Consider the following 22,271-nt stretch of genomic DNA (forward strand, 5'->3'; position numbering starts at 1 on the left):
TGACATTTTTGGTCTACTTGGATAAATATGATAATATTCCGTTTGAGTGGTTCTAACGTTTACCATGAAATTACTCCTTAAAGTATAGTTTATAAACATTTATATTCAGGGTAAACTTAAAAAACGCTACTTACGGTATGTTTTCAATAAATAAACACCGAAATCACCAGCGCAAACAATAACACACACGATTGTCGAGACGTATTTTTGAAGTTGTTTAGTTTTTTTTAAATGACAGATCCAGGCATTAAAAAAACTTTAGGGTTTGCTAGAGTAGTTCCCGAAATAGCAATTAATATTAGTTCTTTTACCTGTTATAACTTCGATGTCCGATAAATCAGTATAAAATCATCACCGGCACCTCTAGGTGTGGTTTGCGTCTACAGCTGCATGTATCGCGTGAGCGGCTAAGAACTTTAATTCTATGCTGACCATTTTTGGAACCATAACTCGGAGTCTTATTCAGTGTTACATGATGAGACTCGATTCGTTCCGCCTGTAATCCTATTTAAACTGGAAATTGAACGCCTGAATTTACGCAATTCCCCGCTGGTTTCAGCCTTGTTGGTATTATCACACCACACTAACGAGGGCTCATATCACGAATATGATCGCGTTTAAACATTCTCTGAACGTCGTTGCGGAAAAGGAAGTTTGAAGAAGGCTCCAAAAACTCACCTACTGTAAATAATATCTTTTACCTTTCAATAAGAATCCTATCAACAACAGTCAACCAACCAGTCTTGTTGTTTTGTTTCGAGCATGTCACTTCGTACAAAAATCTAATTTCCTTTTGATTCGTCTACGCAAGCTTGTTTGAACATTGTGACGTTTTGATAGGTTGGCAAATTACTTTTTGATGTTGTCGACAATATGTTTGTGTCTGTATTTGTCCATCGTATCACTATAGCACCCCAATGAAGAAAATAAATGAAGTGCACTTTATTTGTTTATACACTACGTTACTTGATTCGGTTGTTAGCCGTTTTCGCTAGTAACCTTAACGCCTTAAGGAACTTTGATTGCTACAAAATTTCCATGAAATTGAGAGAATCCCCCGGGCATTATTATTTTATATTATTAATAGTATTTATTTCAAACACAGCTATAGGTAATACAACGTTCAGATAGTAAATTAATTTACTATTGTACAGAAAACGATAAGTATAATTAAAACGAATCGAGTATTCTTCGAGCAATACAAAACCGGAGATGGTGTATACACAAAACATAGTATGTATCAATTGAAACTGTATTTAGGTTCTGTAACAATACCCACCAAAGTACCTACTGTAAACTGAGGCGTAACTTAGGATGCGTGAGAGGTACTTTATGAATATAAACTGGGATAATCTTCAAAACTTAATATTTATTGTACTTTTTTACATGTTCACTTCTTGAGGTTACTTTTTGAACTATCAAGACGTTCTTTTCTATTCTCATATTTCAAAACACATTCTAAATACAAAACTATATTCACTCAGCCAGTAGTTCTACTCATAGAGTAGAGCCTAGACTACAGTACCATAACGTTATAAGTAAAGATTTTTAACTTTAGTCCATGTAATTAGATAAATTTATTTTTGAAATAACCGGTATTTTTAAGTTTTTTTGTCATTTCGTTGATCAACCAAATACCTCCAGGATGATTTTCCATTTAATCATTAGGGATTACTGAGGCAGCGTTTATTTTTGCTATTTCTGTCCGATTACGACAAAGGATATTACTCTAATAGTTAATTAATTTACTAAGATCAAGTGTGGGGCGTAGGGATTGGTATCGTTTTGCTCTGAATCAGAGTCAGTGACAAAACCTTGTTACACTTACCTTTGTGGAGTGATCAGTTTGATTGACTCTGTTTCTAGCTTCAACCGAAAGCCAGCTTGGTAAACATATGTACTTCGATAAATTGTCGAGTGCTTTTAACAGTTCAGATGTGCAGGAAAGTAAGGATGCAAGAGTTTTTTCGAAAGAAACACCGATCTTTTGATTAAGCGAACATTAAGTACGAATCGGCTGACTTAACACTCACATCATGAGCTCATAAGTGTTAACAGAGTAATTATTATCCACATTTTTGAGTTTCCGTCTGAACTGATCAAGACCCTGCATTTGAGTCATTACGACTTACTAACGATCTTGAGCCGTAGTTCAAGTTCTAAGTAACATTTGTAATTATCTCAAATAATGCAATGAGTAATATTGGATGTACACTAAAGTAATAATATCTTTACAATGGTCTCTGGGTCAGCTGTCAGCAGAAGGTCCAAGCAATTGGCTCTGTGGTCGTCAGCGTGAACTACACGCGCAACGCTTGATATCAACTGGCTAATATAATGCTGGAGGCACTATATCGTAGTTAGTCCCCAGAGTGGGGTTTTTTGCTATCGATACATGTTACGTTTATTGTTAGTACGATTCGTTTTAGGTCAACTCTATGACGGACCACGCGCTGGCGCTGCACGAGGATAGTATTCGATATTATAGGTTAGTAACATGTACAAAATACTAACACTTGTAAAACTACACTTTTTATTGTTTGTTGAAGATTCTTATAAAATTCATGCAGGTAAATTTTATTATTGTTCCGTATTTTCGAGGGCCACTTGTGGAATTTCTTTTTATCAGTATAACATTGATGTTGAGTTGAATACCTTCAGTGCTGTTGTTTGTGACGTAAAAGAACTTGAAAGGGCTGCATCACAAAGGCGTAGCAGAAAATAAAATAAATCGTTGCCGTTTCGACCGTTCATATCAATTAATGTGCAAGCAAAAATGTCATAAATTAAACCAAATTTGTAAATAATTCATGCAGAAAATAAACGATTCAAATAAGAGCACATAACACCCTATCAGAAGCGAATCTAAGTAGCCTTCTAGATAATCTTGAAATATAGTTGTGAGAGAAAATAAAATAATAATTAAGTTAGTCTATACGTAAATATAATATAAATAAAAGATGACCAGTCGCTCCAGTGGTTCTCGGCAATCCGTTGAGCAGCAGATGACCTATATAACGAGAGAAACCCGACTTCGAAGAAACCTTTAGGGTAAAACTTTTAAAACTTTTAACCTTGTAGAATACCTAAGTCTCATTCATACTGTAACAAAAGTTTTTTTTGGTAGATCTCTTAAATACCAAAACAAAAACAAAATTTATCTTCTCTCCTTGGTAATTTCACCATTCTTGTACAACATGTCACTTTGACATTATAGTTTAAAAATATTTAGTAAATTAGTTGAAACTTAAGTGTTGGTGTAATCTATTCTTTAAACCATTCACATATGTATTACCTGTTGGTGAACGATTTTTCTATAAAATCAATATCGTGAATGGGTACACTTTAGTTTGACATATTTTTGAAAACACCAACCCTGGCTAATTTTTCTTATATGGTATCACAGAAAACTAGTGCTGCGTACCAATTAACTCGATTTTACTTTTGTAGTCGAGCCTCAAGTAAATTATAGCTTTTCTTTAACATTTCCACGTCGAACGCCGTCAAATAGTTTGCCAAGTACTTTCTGTAAAGTAATCTACATAAACCTGGAATCGCCATGTATTCTAGCGGGTTTGGGCGATAAGACTTGGGAGCTGTATCTGGATGATTCGATAGATTGTCTGTGGCGTTGTTCGCGGGTAACATCTCTTAGGAGGAATTCGGCGGAAGCTCATCTTTTCTGTTCGACACGTCGGCGAGCAAGGTGTTCCAGTTTCTTACATCTACTACGGTGATTTATCCCATTGGGGGCATGGTCCCCCAATGCCTCTTTTTATAAAGTAACCAGGAATAGCCAGATGCCGTAATTATGGGTCTCCGAACCCTGTACCAAATGTAAAACCCGTGCCACCGGACCGCATGGTGAGTTGACCTCTGGATTCTTTCCTTCATTAGATGCTTCGTCATTTATATCAATGTACTGTAACAATCTGTATGGTTGCAGGGTTTTTTTTTTCTTGGTTGTCTTAGTTGTACCTTTGGTACTTGTAATTTCGAATCTCGCCATCAACTGAATGGCTGAGACTAAGCTGCTGTAACTTTTGTTCGGCTGTGCCCGACCACGTGTCATGAGCTCCACGGGTGGTCGGCATCTACGTATAACTTCGTTACTCCTGTAGCAACTACGCTGTCTTCGCAGCGGATCTGGTATGTAACTTAAATGTAAATCCGGCAAACTCCAGGTCAGTGACGTATAAGTGAAGTGTCCATGTGTCACTCATGTACTTTCTTAAACTCTTAGTGCAGTGTATTAGCTCTAAGTATACTTAAAGGTAATCTTTTGTACGTAACTAATAAGGGCAGTAAACATATTCATACTCTCCCTTTGTAAACTCGTGGGAGTAAAAATACTAGTTCTCTATGCTGTACCTTTAAATTTAATTATAACATGTAACTAAAGTAAATGTAAAAATAAAGCATTCTGGTTATTTCTACTTGAAACTTGTTTTCGTTGTGTGTAAGGCGCTCTTCCTTCTCCTTGCTTATAAATTTTACACGCAGCATCGGGTCAACCAGAACTCACAGCCCACCAACTAGTCTCATGCTCACTCAAACCGACTGGAGCTGACCATTACAATACCCTCACGCGCTCCATACAAAATCATTCATTCACATTCTATAAATAAAATAAACTTGCAAGTTACGCTCCCCATGTTTCGCTTTGCATTTATGTACGCGTTGCTACGAAGCGCACTACGAGTTTCCGGATGAATAAGAAAAAAATACTATAAATGGTCAGAAATGAATTTAGCTAGCGTTAATTTGTAGTTAGCGTTAATGCACTTTTTCATACGAATGAACCAATTTTGAAAACATTTATGCCACTCCTCCGTGACAATCCCTGAAACATATTTTTCGTACGCTTCGATAGCCTCGTCAGGTGATGAAAATCGTTGACCGCGTAACTGGTTCTTAATTTCTGGAAATAAATAAAAGTCGCTAGGTGCCAAAAAAAAAGTCGGGTCTGAACGCGGGATGGCTAGTAGAATGAATGAGCTAGTAGAAGGCCAGACAGACAAATGAATTTTTGAAGACCTTACTTCAAAAATTCATTTGTTTGTCTGGCCTTCTGAGAACTGGCATTATCGTGGTGCAAGATGACACGGCGTTTACGGTTATTTTTACGGAGTTTGACAATAACTTCCTGCAAACGAATGGTCGTGTACCAATCACTATTCACGATACATCGATTTTCCAAAGCAACAGTAGCTACGTGTCCAATTTTATTAAAAAAAGAAGCAATCATCCGCTTAGAGGCTCTTTGCACGTGCGCCATTTTGGTTGGTTTCGGCTCATCTCGAAAGACACATACGCTGATTGCTGCTTTGTTTTGAAATCGTAACTATAAATCCATGTTTCGTCACCTATTACTATTTCCCACACCAAATTTGACGCCCCTTCATTGAATCTGGTAGGCATGGCATTGCACCAAGTGACGCGATCCGTTTTTTGAGCCACCGAGAGCACACCTTTTTCACAGCCAAATCTTTGTGTAGTATTAATTGTATTTGACTCATGCTTATGCCTAAAGATGCCCGAATCTCATGGTATGTCACATGCCTGTCTATTTTGATCATACGGCGCACAGCATCGATGTTTTTGTTGTTCACAGCGGTGGACGGGCGACCTTCACGAAATTCGTCACAGCTTATCCTCTACTAGTTATCCGGGCTAGTGCCGGAGATGCCAGTTGCAGTGTCCTGCGAATCCGGACATTGGTCCGGACATAGCTTCCAACTTAAAGGGCAACTCACGTGCCCCGCGCATCTCCTCGCATACAGGCCCTCAACTAGACCGCGCTAGCTGCTCACGAGACAGACGCCCCGGCACAAGCAAAACCGGGGCATACAAACATAGCCGTCTCTGCAGCTAACCACAAACCCCAGCGAATCCTTACCCAAGTCCGGACCCGGGTCCACAAGAGACGCCCGCAAAGGCATATCACTGGCGGAGGGCTTGGTCCGGACGCCCGCCGTACCCTGGTCTTGCCGTCTCTAACTATTAACACTACCTACAGATAGTTTCTCAAAGCACTCTTGTGATCTACTAATAAAGTTGTGCCCAATTTTACTTTAAATTATCTAGAAACCTTCTTCAAGATATCTTGAGGGAATTTGAACTCTTAAAATATTAAATCAAATTAAATTCTAATAGATATCTTATAGTATATATTTAGATATGGGTGTGCTGCTTGGGCCATTTCCAATAAAAAAAGAATCATGAAAATCGGTTCTCAAATACCGGAGTTATCGCTAAACATACATACAAAAAAAAGAACATACAGTCGAATTGAGAACCTCCTCCTTTTTTGAAGTCGGTTAAAAACGATATTCAAATATCAAAACCGTCTTAACGCGAAAACGGGTCGTCGACAGCCTTGTTGTCGTTAAGTCAATGTAACCGTCAATGTGCGGGGCGTCATGCGGTATCTAAATTTAGGGAGAGTGCGTGAGTGTTCATTCTCGTTTCTTTTTTGTTCTCTGATATTACACATTTATGATACTCTAGAGAGACTCATGACAGACTTAACTAAACTAAATTAAACTAAACTGTCTCTTTGAATTTGTATCCTAATTTTAAATTCATTGTATTTAGGAAATGAAACTATTTTTCCGGATTTAAATCGCGTATATTTGTTTTTTCAAACAAACCGACGTTTCGGGCCCTTTACAGGTCCCATGGTCACGGTTGACTGAGGTGGTACAGTCTTCAACCAGTTATGTCTAATATTAATGCAAACCACCCTATTTTTTCACTATAGTTACAATAGTTATTAATTAAATACCTTATTTTTAATTTTCATTGTATTATTCCTCCTAATTTGGAAGTTTATTATAAATGTCGTTCATGACTGTGCATGAAATTATGGTCAAGTTAAGATAAAAATAAAAACTACCCTATTTATCCTAACGGTGAGACCTCAAGAGTCGTTCCAATTAATTTATCTAATACACTATTAGATAAATTAATTGGAACGACTCTTGAGGTCTCACCTACAACCTAACGGTGTATAGCCAAACCTAACCGTAAATATATAGACGGAGAAATATATATGCAAGATATGAACGGGAAGTTTGTCACCAAGAGACCTAAGATCACAAACGGAAGGTTGGAAGGAGGTAAGAAAGTACACGTCGTGCAATGTGTACTAGAATGGTATTCTTACTGCCGGTCAAGCAGACTCACAAGACCAATTTACTGATGGCTAAGGTTGTCTTGGCCACAGTGAGAGGAGTAGCGGGTAGTACTAAGCAGGATGATGAGTTTGATTTGTTAAAATTAGGTGGTAGTGGACAACTGAGTATATTTACAATTCTTATTACTGTTTATACAATTTTTATGACTAATAGATTATGCTAGATTTTTCTTAGTGTGCTATGTGTGTTGGTTGCCGACGAAGCTCTTTTCTGCGAAGTAGTGAATTATGTCACTTTGTTGTTATATATTATATATTAGTGAACTATGTTGCACTGTTGCCTGATGATGAGGCCATTTTTTGTGACAGTTTAAATGTACATATGTTACGATCTTGCGTTTTATTGTTGAATACATGGCGTTCAAAGTTGAACATCTTGATTATGCAATGCAAACTATGTCGGTTGAATTGCATATTATGCTACAGACATTTCAATATTGCATCTGTCGATATACCTGAGCTCCCGCCCGTCTGCTCGGCGAGGCAATTGCGCATCTTGGCGATAAGTCACGCCATCGGATTACGACAATTCGGCAATCGTTTTTGAAAGATGATGTTGAAAGTAAATACTCGCGAAGTTACTTATTTTCTTTAAATCAAAACGTACTTCACAAAACCCACACTTAATGCATCGTGCAACGGTTAGCAGCCCACATTCAAATTCAATCACGTACGCAGAGGGCGAACAATTCTGCACGCCCTCGTAATGTACGTCCTATTGATCTGAGTCTCGTTACTGCACACTACTGCACAGAATAACCACCTTTTTTATTTTTTTTTATTTTATTTCCATTATGGCGCCTCGAGGATCGAGCGTAGAGTAAAGTGATTCCAATCAAGCTTATGGTCGTTATTTTCTCACGTCATGCGCCTTGTGCCTACGTGTCTCTCAATTTATTATGCTACTGCACATGTCCTGCATGACTTAATGCATTGTTACGGTTTTATCATCACGAGAAGCTACACACGCGCTTCTATCATCACGTACTTATATCCATACTTTCCATATAAAAAAATTACCATCGAAGCATTCCATTTTCCATCCTACTCTATCTAGTCATCTTTCACAGAACAACGCCTTTTTTATCATTACGGCACACACTGTGCAGCCCTCTCACTTCTACAAAATTCACCTTACTGTCATAAGGGTATAAGAAGACCAAGGTGACCCCAGGCCGTGCGAATTGCTCGTCGTCCGCCTCCCCGTAGGGACCATCCTCATCCCGACCGTCTCCAGGGTAGGGGAGTGATTGCTGCGCGTGATCAATGTGTGTCCAGGCCGTGCGAATCGCTCACCGTTCACCCCAGCATACCCTCCTACTCCTGTCCGTCTCCTGTGTTGGAGGAACAATTGCTGTGCGTCACTAAGGTGTGTCCAGGCCATGCGAATTCTTCGCCCTTCAACCCCCTAAACCTACCCTTTGGCTCACTGCCGTCACTAGATTAGTTAGTTAGCCCCGGGTGGTTTATGAAGTTCTAGTATAGTTAAGAAGTGCATTTGTTACTTATTGTAAACCGACCAATAAACGATCAATGTTAAAACTTGGTGTTGGTTTCTTTCGTTAGTTATAGAACTTTGGATAATTTCTATAGGTAAACAATAGTGTCCTTGTCCCAACCGTACCCCGGGAATGTGCTACATTACATCTGCCGCTATATTTCTTCTGTCATACCCAACATTCATCGCCTCGGGACCAGCACGCCCCGATCAACAATCAGGCGCGCCTTTTTGACACCCGCCTGTCGCGACGTATTGTTTACCCGTAGATGACGCGCGTTAACAACGCGATTGAAACGAGATTCAATCGCAGCCACACAACCTTAGAACATGCTTACAAATTCTGTGGCGCCTTGAACGCGCGTAGGCAACGCACACAACAGCGGGTGGCGTGCGACCGGCGGTGCAGTGGCGTTCCCACGCGCCATCTCCAGCCCCCTTCTTTAGCCTTGTAATGCGACGTTGTTGTTGATGATGAATTCACTCAAACGCGCGTAAAACTCGATACAGACGAACTCCGAACGTGCTTTGTTTAGCTTTTACAATGTGCTTTTATCAGCCTCCACGGTGCTTGTACTTTTGAACTTTTATAATTTAAAAAAGGAAATAAGATTTTATTTCCTCGCTAGAATCACAATGCAATCTAATAGTTCCGTGCCTTCAGCAAGTACCACATTACTAAATTCAGCAAATAAAAATACATACCTACTAACGTAATAAATAATAAACCCGGGACACAGGGTTTCCCTAGTGCGGGACTATGTTGAGTGTGTGCGTTATTATTATTATTATAATATATAAATTCTCCATCATTCGCTATTCTTTCAGACGACGACATTTGAGAGTAAGGAACAGAAAAGTTCCTTTGTTAGTGTGAGAAGGTTGCCCATTAAAATACATCGGAGTACGAGAAACGCTTTTCGTTGAGGGAAAAAGCTGGCGACGTCCGAGTCAATAAAATAACGTACACTCGTATGCGTAGGTCCTGAACGACAAAAGAAGATATAATTGTTTAGTTTTTGAGTACTTAATCCCACATCCGTTTCACTGCGGCATGAGTGTCCTCTAAGGAGAAAGTTCGGACCGTAGTTCACCGCGGTGACCTCGCCGCCCCGGGGCTGCACAATGGCCTTGAACATAGTTATTCATTCCTGCAGTATTAAATCAGTAAACAATTACTTAGTGAATAATTGATAAGGCTTCTAAACTGCTTATGAACTATAAACACTCAGTACGAGACTGTGCAGGGACTCGAACTCTGTTCTCCTGCAAGGAAGGCAAGCGTTCTCAATAAAATGTTTATTCATAAACAATATAACTGGGTTAATAGCGTTAAGAAGCCAGGTAACGTAAGTGACTTGACTGGAACTGAAGTTGTGTTGAAAAAAAAAACATTTTGTGAGCTTGTGAATTGGCGGAACTATTCCTTCAATAATACTTTAAAAATCGAAAATACCATTTTTAATTAATTTTGTCGACCGAGTTGCTCAGCTGGGCTAGGATTCACAAATAAATTTGAATATTGAAACTTTTTGAATTGTGAAATGTATGAAAACTGTACGTTCCGGAATATAAATCAAAATTTATTTATGGCCTTCCGGCACATCGGCACTTCGGCCCGGCCAATGGTTTGCTGGAAAATGTTCTTTGATTCGAATTTAGCTGGATCGAAGGAATTTTTCTTATTTTTCAAATCTTTCTTCATCGTACACTTTAGAAAATTTTATTTCCCAAATTGGTTCCACCGGCAATCGAACCCGGAACATTCTCATGCAGTGCCGACAGTGGAAACCGTTGAGCTACCGAAATCATCTTATTTGGACTATTATATTAATCATTTATGTGGTCTGTCATATTAATTGCATGTAAAATCTACAAATTGCATAAACAAGACCACCCTTCGTAAAGCAGATTCTCGTGAAAAGAAATATTCACTTTATTCATTAAAAGATGTGTTCTATATCGCATTGCTTCCCGGCGTTGATCAGCTGATAGCTGCCTTTCAAAGAAATAAACGTTATTGTAGAGACGCTAAGTTACACTTTGTATTGTCAGAGGCGAGACAAGTGGGAGACCTAAGTAGTATCCACTACATAGGTCTTCATTTCTAAGATTCGCACGAAGCGGTTACGCTTCCACATTTACACGGCGAACAGCTACGGAGTGGAATGCCCTGCCTGCAGACTTGTTCCGCGAACTTTATAACGTAGGCCTTGTCAAGGCGAGAGTTAATAGGCATTATTTAAGTGTGCATGCTCCATCGTTGACGTCATCATCACTTTCCACCAGGGGAGACGGAGGACAAATGCGCATTTACATTTTATTAAAAAAAATACAGTTAGCATATTTCCAAAAATATAGTATTAAAAAAACTTTTTAAAGACGGGAATTATAAATATCTCATTTTTATGAATTTTTAGAAACCATAAACCCAGGAAATGTAATGAATTTCCTACACTATTTAGTTTTACCTGCATATCAACCTTATTATTTTAATAAACATAGGGGTCTGCGACCCTCCTTAATAAAATTGCTTTGGACCTTCATGTCCTTCATTTCGGGCACATAACATACTTACGAGACAATTATTTGAAATATAGTTTTTGCGTGTGTCAGGCTCGAGATTTAAAATTTACATAATAACCTTCATGATTATCTATGGATATTCTACTTGTTCTTGAATTTCTAAGATTAAATAGAAGATAGAACATAAAGTTAGTGCCCGTGTTTTATATCGTGGATATAAGCAAACCTTTTTACCCTGCTGTCCCAGGAGGCCGCTGTGTTTCAGGCAGGAATGTATGTAAGCCGATTTCTTTGACGTATCTCAAAGCCGAAGCGGCTTGATGGATTTCAGTGTATGATAGTGTTAGATAAATCTAGATCCTCGCGATGCCACAGGAGATATTTTATTTAAAAATAGCTATATGCCGGTCGCTGGGCGGCATTTTATCAAATATTCTTACTTTAAGTCTTCAAACTCCAAGGACATGGACTCATTGTTAAATTGATAGGTCTTAACGAGATGGTTTCAAAATAAGCTATGCACCGTTTACGACAAGCTACACGTTGTTCATTCACCACCATATTTATAAACTGTATATTATAAGTTGAACCTTTGTCATAGGCGCGGCCATAATTCCAGCTCTTTTTTCCGATTCGCACCGGTGAGAATCCGTGTGGCGTTACTATCTCTATCTGTAACCAAGAAGTTTGGCATCCATTCCAAGGTGAGACATTACTTCACACCTGGACACTTGCTTCAGCTATACCAAGCACAAGTCCAGTCGTGCATAAATACCAACTGATCACCTTGAACTCCGTTTAAAAGCGTGTCAAGAGGCTTATAGGCGACTCGGAATAAGTAGAAGTGAAACTACAGAGCCTTGAACACGGTCGTAAAGTTGTCTGATTATCGGTGTTCGACAGGATACACCACGGAGAGAGTGCGAAAAAATTGTTACGGCTTAATTCCGCCTTCTCTTTACTAGATAGACTAGACGTAAGCTGGGATTCCACCGCTTTGTTGTGGATATGCCAAGGATTCGCATGAAGTTTCCACATTTGTATGGCGAACGGCAATGAGATGCAATTTTCTGCTTGAAGACTTGTTCCCTGAACGGTATAACTTGGGCCTTTTCAAGGCGAAAGTGAATATTTTTAAGTGTGCATGCTTCGTCATCGTCTTCATCGTCACTATCCATCAGATAAGATGGAGATCAAACGCGTATTTATTTTTTAATAAAAAAAAGATGTTATAACCTGTTCATTGATAAAGACATCTCACAGTATATTTACTCAAATATTTTATATGCCCGTAAAAATATACATAATTTCAATAAGAAAGAAGACATCCATTATATTAACCTTAGGGCTAAGTCCAAACTCATGGTACCACGATTTCGTTTAACCAAGGTAAATAACTCTTTTATGGGGAACTGTATATGTTTTTGCAATAAGATTCCGGAGCATATATTAAGTTTATCATTTCCTAAGTTTAAAAACTACATTAAAAACATTTTGATCGAAAAATCATATTACAAAATTGAAAAGTACGTGTTAGATAAAGATGTATGGAAAGACGACACTGCTCCAGAATTCACACAAATTTGATTCAAAGTGTAGTCCATAGCATTTAAGTTTATTTGAAAAAAGCAATCCCTAGAGTTTCTTTCTCGTTCTTCTCAGGGAGGTCAGCGTAGTGAACGAGCAGTAGCTTAAATGTGACGTTTTCAAGTGTAAATTTATTTTACCTATGGAATAAATAATCTTTGACTTTGACTTTGACTTTGACATTGTTTTTAGTTTATATTAATGACTTACCTAGCCTCATGGAAGGATTAAAACATGAGATAGTATTTTTTGCTGATGATACTTCATTATTATTTAAAGTTAAAAGGCACCAATTTTCCTACGACGATGTGAACAATACTATATCTAAAGTAGTTAATTGGTTTGCTGTTAATAATCTGCTCGTTAATGAGAAAAAAACATATTGTGTGAAATTTACATTACCCAATGTTAGAGAGACGGTTACAGACATTGTACTTAGAAACGAACATGTTGTGGATGCAGTTGTATTTCTAGGTATAACGTTAAATGCTAAATTGCAATGGGGTACACATATAAGTAAGTTATCAAAACGGCTCGGCTATGCAGTGTACGCGATTAAAAAAATACGGAAACTTTCAGACGTCGAAACCGCTAGCTTAGTTTATTTCAGCTACTTTCACAGTCTAATGACATATAACATTTTGTTTTGGAGTAATGCCGCCGATATCAATAGAATCCTCATCCTGCAGAAACGTACGGTTAGGGCAATTTACAATCTGGGCCCCAAAGTATCTTTGAGAGATAAGTTTAAGGAAATTAATATTCTTACACTAGCGTCACAATACATCTATGAAAATGTAATTTATGTTACGAGGAGTAGTAATCTATTTATGAAAAATAGTGACATAACATTAATACGAGGAATAAAAATAAACTAGCTGTTCTTGATTGTCGTCTTCACAATGTGACAAATTCGTTTAAGCGGCAATGTAGACGCTTCTATAACAAGATTCCAATTAATATACAAAATTTCCCATTCACGAGATTTAAAACTATAGTAAAACAAAAACTTTATACTAAATGTTATTATACAACTTCTGCGTTCTTGGATGACAAAAATCCGTGGTACTAACCCGTTTAGCTCATGAAGATAGTCTCGATCTCTAGTGTTTGAAAGCAAAAAAATATATTGTAAGTTTTGAATGCGTACAAATGTTATTTACAAAGAGCAACCCCTAGAGTTTCTTGCTCATTCTTCTCAGGGGAATCTGCCTTACGAATGAGCTTTGCAGTTTAACCAATGTGACGATTTCAAGTGTAATAATGCTTACCTAAGAAATAAAGATTATTTTGATTTTGATTTTAGAAAAAAAATATAAAAATTGAAGTATAATAATATTATAATCCAATAAAAAGAGAGATTACAATTTTATCGAAAGATCCTCTACTCTGTGAAATTAATTATTCAATAAAAGAAGTTTCAGTCGGGCATAAATAATCCGTTTATAACACTTTCAGATCTGCGGGTAGATCTTTGTAGTATCGAGGACGTTATTGATGGTTTTGTTGTTGCGATATGAATACAGAGACCAAAGGAAAGTGTTAACGCGTTTCTTCCTGCTCGGCTTCCATCCATACGACGATGTTCAAGTACTAAGCTCAAGTATTAAACTTGTGATTATTTAAATTAATATAATTTTTTAACGCTTGTCAATTGTTTATTTATTAATTAATTTTGTTAATGAAACCAGCTTGTATAATAATGTAATTGAATGACTTTTCTTTATCATTATTGTTCTTATTTTTACTCCGTACAGTTTTTTAAGAGGAAATAATGAAATATTACTGTTTTGAAATTTCGTTGCCCGTTTCGTATTAAGTCGGCACCGTCTTGAATGTACTTCACTCTTCCGCAGCGTCACCATAATTTATTGCCCACGGGCCGAAGCATATAGATCTTGAAATCAAAGATCGTGACATCCAGTTTCGTAACTGTTTTATTAGTTCTTTATTATTTCAAAGCGTCCTCTGTTTCGTAACACTTACATTTACTCAAAATCAAAATTTCCACGGCACAGTATTTTACTCTGTTAAATAATTAGGTAAGTCTATAAGAGCACATTTGCAAAATTTTAGGTACTCGCTACTTACTACTACTACGTATCGACTCTCAACTGTAGGAAAAATGATCTTTTATTTTTTTTATTTAGGAGCAACTGACTGACTGATTAGATAATTTGATACATAATGTAAAACTGAACTACAGATAATCTGGTATCGCTGGCTGGTTGCTCATGTTTGTTAACACCCCTAAGGCACAATAACCGTGTGCTGGGAGGCGACGGCATCGAGCATAAATTTCTGTTCTCCAGTGCTGCATGCGCTGTTGTACCTTAACCGTTTTTGGAAGTATAATCCATTAAATTGCGAATGGGTTTAGTAATGGATAACATTTGACGTTTCGCCCTGAATATGAGGCTGACTTTCGAGTTGTGCAGTTAGGTGCCTTATTTGCGAGTCAGATATTAGCTACCAGACGAGCAGGTAAAATAAGCATAGGTACTGCAGCAGCTAGCAGAATTAGGTATAGCACGGTGGAGTTTGCACTTTACAACTTAGTAAACTAAACCCTCTTGTTTCACACGAATGTTATTATAGGTACCCCACTTAAAGATGCTATTAATGTAACTTGAAACCGAACTAGAACCATCGTGTAATCGTGATCATTGAACGTTCGGGTTGTTCAGAAGACAAAGTTACTAACTGTTGTTAGGGGGATGAGTTCCTTTATAGCGTTAATGGCTGGGATCAAATGGACTTGTTAGTATTATAGCTACATTAAGTTGAGCTATCATTGCGATATAAAATCTTGTATGATACACCTGCTGTTAGTAGCCGAGACCTGCGATGTGCTAACTGATTACCCTCAAATATTGCGTTAATCTTTAAAACACGTAGAATTTGGTCCAAAAATACGGAAGATATTATGAGATAAAATACATAATGAATATAATGTAATATTCGTCGTTGTGAGAACATGTTCCTTTTTTATGCCAGTAAAAAGTTATGTCGCTACTGTTTATTAAGTTTAAAGAGTAATTAGCAGTTCTACGACTCGGAACCGAAAGGGATTCAATTATTTCTCTCGTCCAACCGCCGATGATTCATTTAAACCTTCGTTAAATTGGCCTTGACTTTTGGGATCCCTGTTAAAGGAAATAGATTTCCATGAATATTTTAGACTAACTTTATTGGCCTCCTACTGGCACGGAACCTATCAATAGGTGAACCTAAATATGTCCATATCTATAGACAAAGACATGACAGTAATTCACAGAAAAATATGTTTAACTTCCTTGGTAGGTACGCCTGGTGGGAATTGATTTTAATACTTCTACTACAAAACTTAAAGACTATATCTTTGAGCCTATCTTAGGGCAAAAAAACACGTTTAAGTATGTCTAAATTTCGGGACGAGTTCATTTCAGAGCAGAAAAATAAAAAATTAATGAACTATGTAACGTTGCTATCGGTTGTTTATCACTGCGATCATCTCTTTAAAGGACCTTGTGTAGATATGGATAATCTGTTTCTTAATTTTTGCAGCGGAAAGTTCGACTGATAAATTTAGAGTAAACTTCGAAATTATTTAATTTGTTCCAGTGCCATTTCTTGAACACTTATTTACGAAAGAAACTGAAACAGCTGGAAGTAATTAGACAATCGCAAGGAAGTACTTTTAGTTGTAGTACTTTGTCTCTTTCAAAGGATCTTGACAAAGGCACGCCCGTCCGGTGCCGGCACAGTACACGCAACGACAAAGTGCGGAGTCTTTAAAACTACACATTTGCACTAAGGACATCTATGATTTTCGACTAATTTAAAAAATATTTTACTAGTGTCGTTGATCTGTACAATACTTTATTAACATATCGCACACAGAGTGATAACGTCACTATGTAAAAACTGACTTTATCATTTGTAACGCCACATGGGATTGAGAGTAGGAACTTTATAATGCAAAAACCCCGTGAACGTTGTTTGTACAGAACCGGCAGTTGAAGTAGTGACGTTATGCTATATAAGGGAAACGGGTTATACATTTTTTTCCCTCCGCTAAGGTTATACGAGACGTCACGACACCGATAGTTTTTAGGTAATGGCAGACATGCTAAGACGTCGAAATATTTACTAATAAATCCGTGAAGGACACCGTAAGTTTTTGAATATCTAGTGTCGTTTTCTCCAAAAATATAATACTTCTAAAAACAATGTGGCTTCACTTGTATTGTAGCTGGAAACCGCATTCTAAAATATCCATTGAGTAAGATTTTGCAATTATCATAACTTGTAGAAGTTAAATTGCTCTTTACTCAAAATCTAATAATTTGAATAGTGTCACTATAATGTGCGATACGTATACTAAGAATACACACCAGTTGCGGAAAACTGGAAGCAGTAAATACATAACGGAAAAGTAATATACATTATAACTCTTTCTTATATGAGTTATTATGTGTATTTTTTTTTTATTATTTATTTATTTATTTATTTATTCAGGATATTCCACATAGCAATACACTATACATTAAATTTGAACATATTCGCTTAAAAAACGTACGTAACGTCATGCGGCCGAATAGTGAAGTACGGGATCTCGGTATAATTCTAGATAGCAAAATGATGTACGACAAACATATTGCTGCTATCGTCAATAGGGCCTACAGGAATCTAGGGTTTATAAAACGAGTCTGTAACCAGTTCTCTAACATAGAAAGTTTAAAAATGGTATATTATGCCTTCGTGCGAAGTATTTTGGAATTTGGTAGTGTGATCTGGTCGCCGCGGTACACCGTATACGATAAGCAAATAGAGCGCATTCAAAAAATGTTCATTAAATTTCTTACTTACAAGTGTAAAAAAAAGTTCGACACATATGAGGAAGCCTGCAGACATTTTAGTATGAACAGTCTCTCTGATAGGAGACAGCTCCTCGATATGACATTCTTACACGATGTTGTCAATACTCGCCTAGACAGCCCGTCCCTTGTTTCCTTGTTTCGCCTTGTAGTGCCATATAATCGCCGTCGTAATCCTCTTCATAAAGTATTTTACGTTCCACCAAGTCGTACGAACTATGGCCAGAATGAGATAGTTTCACGCCTTACAGCTACGTACAATAAGTTCTTCAGCTGTATTGATATCTTTGCATACACTAAATATTCATTTAAGCGACGAATTAGAGAAGTAATTTATCCACCATAAGCTGTTTTATTTGAGTTCTAACCTATTATGTACATTTAAGTTATAAACTATTGATATTTTACCTTCTATTTACGTATTTATTTATAACACGTTCACACTTTGATTACTATTATTATTATTTTTTATTTTTTAGTTAATACATTTAAATAAAAGTCCTAGTTATAATAAATTATAATATAGTTATGTATGTTGAACTAACATTTACATTTTTGTTGTTGTTGTTTATTAAGTTGTTCATAAGCACACTGTCACGTCATGTTATAATTTATGTTTCTGTGATATCCTGTAATTGGCATCATATACTGGTCATGTAAAGTAGATTTTTAAGCTCTAATTATATGCTGTTGGATGTCCTTCAATAAATAAATAAAAAAAAAATAAAACTAAGTGCTTCTTATTATAGTTAAGGAACATCACAGCATGCATACAAAAAATAAATTGTTGTTTTTTGAAACTATCGAGTTTATAGTTAATCCTTCTACCTATGATATGATATACAGTAATTAATTTAAAGTTATAAATAAAATTAAATTTCAAAATTAAAATTAGAATTAAAATTATAAATTCAAAAACATAAATACAAATTTACTATAAAAAATTAATTGAAACATCATTTATGTATTTAAAATATCACACAACCTTCTCTTGTAATTGTTTAACCCAAGACCAATGTCCAAATCATGTAATTTGGAAAGCGAGTTATACGTCCTGCAGAGCCTCGGCAAAAGAGCGAAATGACCGAGGTTTGTTTTTGAACCTACTACGGCAAAAAAGTTATAAGAGCTTTTCCTGGGTAACCTGCAAGGCGTATTGAATTGTAGCATATTCAATAACTCAGGGCAGTCTAATGAACCGTTAACAATTTTGTGCAGGAAGATTAAATCAAGTCTCTTTCTACGGTTGATCAGAGAAGTCAACTTGTAATGCTCGAGTCTATCTGAGTACCCCGGAAGTCTCTCCGCTTCTAAATCGCCAAATGCCAAGTGATATAAAAAACGCTTTTGAACACTTTCCAAATGTTTAATGTACACCTCGTAATGTGGGGTCCAAATGACACTGTTGAATTCCAGTCCAGGCAATACTAAAGCTTGAAAAAGTTTTATTTTCGATGAAGACATCTTGAACTCCTTAGCATTGCGCAGTACGAAACCCATCATCCTAAAACCCTTATTATCTAAATACAGTCATTTATTTACAGTCATTAAACAAAAGAAAGAATATAACAAGTACGCGTAGTTAGAAGAAAAGAAATAGATGAAATTGTCGTCGATGGCCGCGCCCCAGGATGTACGAAATGCAGGGCGATGGCGATGACCCTCTGTTGAAAGGATGTTTCTTTATTATTATCACATCCAGAAATAACATACTTGCTGTTTCTGGATATTATTGATTATGCTATTATTAAGGGAAGCAGGTTAAATAAAATGACGAAGTAAAACTGTGGGACAAAATAAATTTTATTAAATTTGTTGATTTAAAGTAATTACTACAGATAAAAGCAAAAGGCGTGTCATTGTCAATTTCTCAGTAATGGGAAAAAAAGCTTAATTTATGACAACAAAATGCCAATGCCATAGGAAAATCGATATTATTATGTAAGGTAAAGGTTGCCTTAATTTAGTTAATTGCTCTCGGACTTAGAAATGAAATTGCGCCGAAACCAGCCTTAACTGATTATTTACAATAATCTGTATTTATTAACTGACTTCAAAATAAGAAGGAGTTTCTCAGTTTTTTTTGTATTAACGCGATAACTCCGCCATTTGTGAACTAATTTTGATGATTCCTTTTTTGTTGGAAAGAGGGTACCTCCATAGTGGTTCCATTTAATTTTGAAGAAAATCATCTACCTCTAAGAGTGGCTGTTCACGCATGAATATTCATTTTTATAAATAACGCCTAAATTTTATGATAAGGAGCAATTATTTTGATGGTTGATTTTCTCCACTTCAAGGTGTTTTTCTCTCTCCATTTAATTTGAGCAGTGAGTACCGATTTTTGTAATCTCCTGTGTCAAGTTCCATATAGTGGCGAATTAGGGGAAGAATTCGGGTTTGCGCACTTTCCGGTGACCGATTTAAAAAAAACTTGGCAAATAGATGTAATTCCACGTACTTTTGAGGTCACTTTTTTTAGTACTCTGTACTGAGATTATTGGTACCAAGCTGACATCTATTTCAACGTCAACTCAGTCAACTCATATAGCTGTGTTAGTATACGAGTATAATAAAAATCGTTACCGTCACTGTCTATTGGACCCATGATTGGACCGAATATATTTAAAAAGATATTTTCAAATGGCGATGTGGCTTCTGTTGGAATTGGCCACTGAACAATAAATACAGTAGAAGCACTTAGTTGGCGTGACACGTGTGCCAATATTACATGGACTTCCGAGTTGTAAACCGAACTACATATAATACTCATTTGTCATTTTTTTGAGTGCGATGGAATGATCAAAGCAAGAAATATATTATCTAAAACGCTTACCGCGAAAAGCCAAGAGGAATAAAAAAAACATCTAATTATGTAAATATTCATCACCATCATACTTTTTCGGTTTCATTCCTTCTCACGTTAATTAACGTCTTTTTTTCAAACTTCCTTTTTTCTTCGGAGCGGTTGACTACTCTTTAAATAAGCCTTAAGTCACTATTACAATATATTCGTATTCAATTACCCTGATTACTTATTTTCCATTTAAACCTTTGCAAGGTTCTCACGTCTCTGGCGTGATGCAGTATCTAGGCGTACAGGCCAGTGGATATTGAACCACTTGTACTTAGCCTCCTATTACCAATTTCATAATGTTGGCGGGTGGTTCTTACTATATTCTTCCTTCTCTAGCTCTTACTTTATCTCTTCTTTGCTATTACCCTTACTCTGTCCATTCTCTGCTATTACTATTACTCTATCCCTCCTCTACCACTTTTCTTATTTTATTCTCATATTACCGCTACTCTTTAACTTAATACTTCCAAAAAAAATCCTGAACGATTTTTTTTTCTCCGGCCCTCCGGGTATTGTGACGGTGTGAGCTCCTTACATCGTTGTCCCACCTTTTTATCGCTTTTCTCCGATTCCTGGCCACTCGTATTTAAACTAAAATTTTAAATTGTTCCATAGTTCTTTTGCCTCGCATTCTGATTTTGTTTAGTTCCATCGTCACTCCCTGCCCGACTGTGGCAGCGAACACGTCTTCTCTTTTTTTTTTTTGAGCCGTTTACCAGTTACCAAAAATCTCTTGTGCGATAAACATTTTAAAGATCATAAATATTGTTAAAACACAAATTTATACAATAGGTAAATTTAAACAACAGGTAATTTTTTGGTACATTGCCGCATTTTTTTACTTATGCGATGTTGTATTGCTATTGCGCAGTAACGGGCAATGGTCAAATGTTGTTGAATGTTCTTCGTATAGTGCCCTTCGTCATTTGAATGGTTGCCAGACTGGTCACTCCATCGTGGCCGTCGTGGTTCTGCACGATCCTTCCCGGCCGCCACAGGCAGGAATGGAGACGGTCGTCCTTGACGAGCACCATAGTGCCCGCTTCTATTTTAGGGCCCTTGGAGCTGCGCCACTTGACACGCTGCTGCAGGATGCCAATGTAGTTCCGTGACCATCGCCTCCAGAAGTCCGGTTAGAGCTGATGCAATTGTCGAAAATGGGTTAGTTTGTTGACGGGAACATCTTTGCATTCGTAATCGGGGAACGTCGTGATATATATACCTACCAAGAAATGAGCCGAAGTCAGAAGCAAAAATAATTTACATCGTTATTAAATAAAAGGCACAATGGCCGTGAATTTAAAATTCCTTCCACTTGTGAGTGTAGGGATTTTTCGAGTTTAGAGCTTAAAAGGAAGAGAGGACATCTTTTATGTCCCACTTTTCGATTTCCAACCCCAAGCTATTTAGAGTTCTTAGATACTTTGATATATTATCTACTAAATTTCTCAGTGAGGAAGGGGTTGGTTGAATAATGTCTACGCTTATGAGTGATCGCAAATAGTTCATGATTAGAACTCTGGGATTGTTATAGCGCTCGCATAACAGTCACCACGAGATTGGATGGCTGTCTCCACAATAGTCCAGAGAGGCTACAACGTTTAGCGCTGTCAGATAGACAGTTCCGTAAATACTTTAACATACGTATTGGTTTTAAGTTACTTTGATGAATGAGAGCGTCAAACGTGTCCCTGAACTCTAACCAGTTAGTCAAATCACCATTAAATAATGGCAATACAATGACCG

At 37.1% G+C, this 22,271-nt stretch overlaps 1 protein-coding gene across 1 annotated transcript in view; it reads left to right on the forward strand.

The window, feature by feature from the left end:
* LOC113226753 (metabotropic glutamate receptor 3-like) overlaps window positions 1-22,271 on the forward strand; it is a 201,552-nt gene that overhangs the window by 115,551 nt on the left and 63,730 nt on the right. The gene's annotated exons all lie outside the window — the stretch shown is intronic.

Source organism: Hyposmocoma kahamanoa, unplaced genomic scaffold (assembly GCF_003589595.1).
Source record: "Hyposmocoma kahamanoa isolate Upper Pololo Valley unplaced genomic scaffold, ASM358959v1 200, whole genome shotgun sequence".
NCBI classification, from domain to species: domain Eukaryota; kingdom Metazoa; phylum Arthropoda; class Insecta; order Lepidoptera; family Cosmopterigidae; genus Hyposmocoma; species Hyposmocoma kahamanoa.